Source organism: Tigriopus californicus, chromosome 12 (assembly GCF_007210705.1).
Source record: "Tigriopus californicus strain San Diego chromosome 12, Tcal_SD_v2.1, whole genome shotgun sequence".
Taxonomy (NCBI): Eukaryota; Metazoa; Arthropoda; class Copepoda; order Harpacticoida; family Harpacticidae; genus Tigriopus; species Tigriopus californicus.
In genome coordinates, this window is record NC_081451.1 from 10,924,478 (window position 1) to 10,928,148 (window position 3,671).

Here is a 3,671-nt window from a genome sequence, read left to right on the forward strand (position 1 = left end):
CCAAGAAGTGAATCTTACATAGATCGAGAAAAGATCCAACTTAAGTAGCATAGTACGACTTTTTCTCGATGTAAGGTTCACTCCTTCGGTTTAAAAACATAAAAACTCAGGAGCCAGCCTCATTTGAGAACAATCGGAATCCCCCCTCTAAATAGAAAAAAAATGACCATGAACTACCGGAATATGGACGGAGATGCTTGTTTTAGCAATTAGCTTTTCGCGATTAGCTACTAATAACGCACTATATTCGTCTTCAAATAAGACTGTTTTCATCTTGATCGAGAGACCTGAGCGACTGAAAAGGCAGTGCAAAGCTCTGCAATGATTGGACTAACTTGCCCTTTTGTGGTGATTGATTACCACATAATTTACCACAAAAAAAATATCATTTATTCTGTGTCCTTTTATGTGCTGAACTTTGAGAGAGCATAACTTTTGACCCAGTCGTTTGATTGAGCTGATACTTGAAATACGGAATTAAAGGGATCTGGGGCTAGCCTTATTTGAATTAGAATCTATTTCATTGACTCGGATCGGAGTTGCTTATTTTTGACATAACATAAACCCGTCCATTTTCTAGTGGTTCATGAATTGACCCTGGCGTCCCCGTCCATACTCTAGGTGTTTCATGCCTGGAGCTAAAATCGACGATTTGATCACCCTCATAATAATTCGTTTGTAGGCTCAAATACGTGTACATCCATGCCTCCTCCGTAAAACCAAATCGGAGGGAGGGGCTTGAGTGTCTTGAATGGACGGCCAATCGTAATTGGAGGTTTCATTAGGCCTCTCAGGAATCAGATTCAGTCGATGTTTTCGACCCCTTCTTGCAGCAATGTACCGAGGGACCCAAGTTGCAGCCAGGACGTGCTTTGCAAAGCCACGTCCAGGTCACTGACGCGGCCATAATCGTCATTGGAGGCTTCTCTAATCAAGAAATTCCTAACACCAGTTTGCTCTTTGTCGGAGAAACGAAATGGAAGGAGTTGCTTGAGAGACCGGAAACGGCAATCCATAAACTAAACGGGATGGTGAAACTAGCAGATAAAAGACGAGGCATCTTGTCGATTGCAGGGTGGTCGAACGGTCAAATCATAAAAACTGTGTTTCTTTGATTGGGCTTTGATAAGTTGGATGGACATGCCAGTTACTAACGCTCCATTTAAGACCTACCAGGGATTTCTCTTCCAATGGGATTCCCTGATTTATTTCATTCCGAAAGCTGCACAGTATGGCTACGGGGATGTCCTTACATACGAGAAGAATGTAAATGAAGTGAGTCAACTATGGAAAGCCAGTTCTAGATTTTTTAAGGGCTCTCTCCAATTCATCATTTGGGCGTGTTGAATCTACACGTTTTTAATTTGATAGGGAAAGGATAAAAGGATAGTTTGGTCAGTAAACTCCGCTGCCTGAATGGCTCTTCCTATGTTTATGCTTTTCAATTGAAATAAAAGAATTCATTTATCTCGTAAGAATCGGTGGTGTTGATGTTGCATGCTTCAGATTATGAGATTTGCTTTGTAGGTACTTTGTACTGCGTACTACAAGGCCGACAGATAAGTTGGAAAAAGGCCCCAATCATCTATTTTCATTTAAAGTGTAAGTTACAAGCATCTAGGGATTAGTGATTTATGCCATTTTAATTAGTTAAGACAATTAGACATTTGGAGTTCGGGGAAAGTCAGCTGGGGGAGGGTATCAATAACTCCAATACCACCAGACCTGTGTTGTAATTACATGTTCACCTAACTGTAATCAATCATATTGGAACTCAGAGTATTCGTAATTGTAATGTAATTAATTACATTTGCACCAAGGTAATTGAGTTTTGTCAATTACAAACTAAAATTACATTCGCACTCCCATGATATTTTTTCACGCCCATGCACATCCTCATTTAATTTACCAAACCTTTTATTTCAAACGTTTTGTCGGTAGTTTTTTTAAAACGCTTTATCAAATTTCAGCGTCTTTGGCGCCACTCTGATGCTAAAATGACAGATATTCAGCGAGCCATTATCTTTACGAAGCTAATGGTGACAATTTTCCTTGCATTTCCTCAAAAAAACGTAGTCTGGCAAGAGGTCGTCAAATGATTGTTTTCACCTAAGAAACCAGATTGGATGTAGACGGTAGAAACTCAAATAGCACAATTTAGACACAGAAAATAAATCACGTTAAACTAACTAAATAATACTTGTTTGTGGGTGTGTTTAATGTCATAAATTTTCTTTTAGAGAAAGAGACTCGAACCCAGGACCTTTCTTACACCAAAAAGAGTTGCGTTGTTCACTATGACACTTGACATTCCACGTAGTCATGAAACTGCATAATGCACTTCAGTTATGATTAATGCTCTAAGGCAATCAGAACATAACAAAAAGTAATTTTCTGAAACTGGTGCAATCATAATGAATGATTGAACTATTAAAACCAAAATTCAAATTTTCAACGCGGTGAAATTTGCCAAAAGCTGCAGCGGCAAATTTGTGAGTAAGGTAAAGTTTTCACAAACAAAGATGTGCAAAGCTCTACTTAGGGTCACATTATCCTCTTTGGCTGTACATTATTTAGATAATTTTGGATTTGATGCTGGAAGTGTGGCAGCCCTGAGCAATAAAATATTTGACAGCGTGATGTAAATGTTCGATGAAAAATATTTTGAGTTCAGCGTTTTCATGCAAAATTATCCTTCTTTGAATCAGATCTATACTCGAATACAGAGTGGAATCGCTAAAGAAGTATTATTCTAGATGAATTGAAATTTTTGTCAGTGAACCAGAGGTTTTCTATTATTTATATCAACGGTTGCTAGTTTTTATTGTTATGCTTTTCCGACAGAAAATAAACGGGTCGAGTAAAAAGACGCCATTGAGAAAGAAGTGTCTCGCTCATAAAGTACTTATGGTCTAATATTTATAAACAAAATATCTCAATTGAACAACATTTTTGGGTCACCAAAAGGGGCATCTTACGTGAGCCAATCAGATTGGGAACCCAAGAGTAACGGTAAAATGGGAGACGAGGACCCGTGAGCTACCTTTTCTGATCTTTCTTAATTAAGCAACTTTAGCATAAGGTGGTCGCGACCAGATTTTGACATGGTTCAAAGAACTCGAGTGACATCTGTCACTAACTGATACACTAATTCATGCATCAAATGAATTAGATACGATATAAAGATACCGCCTTCTGGAATGAGGCATCCCCAATGGTACCATTTTCTATTTTTGTTGTCTCATTTCCATCATCCTTTCATAAATTGATGTGGTTTAAGTGGCTTAATACAAACCATTTCTTGCTAATGTAGCATCACAAAAGGAAGTAAAAACAATTCATATGGATAGATGATAACGAAAATATATCTAGAATGTCACTGATTGGTCGCCCAAATACCGTGGGAGTATTTGAAGGGTAGCTTGAACAAAACATGAAACATTCAATTTGCATTTGCAGAACAACAGCTTCATGTGTTTCATAAAATTTTTACTAAAGCGATCACTTACAGAGTTGTACTTCAACAATGTGCACTCTTTATTGGAAACCTAAAATCTTTAGGGGTAGCCATGAGCATTCACAATGTACTTCATGGATAACTCAGAGGGGCAAGATAATCCTATTTATTAGTCAACTGTCCTTAAGATACGAAACCAAGTAAACTGTGCGTT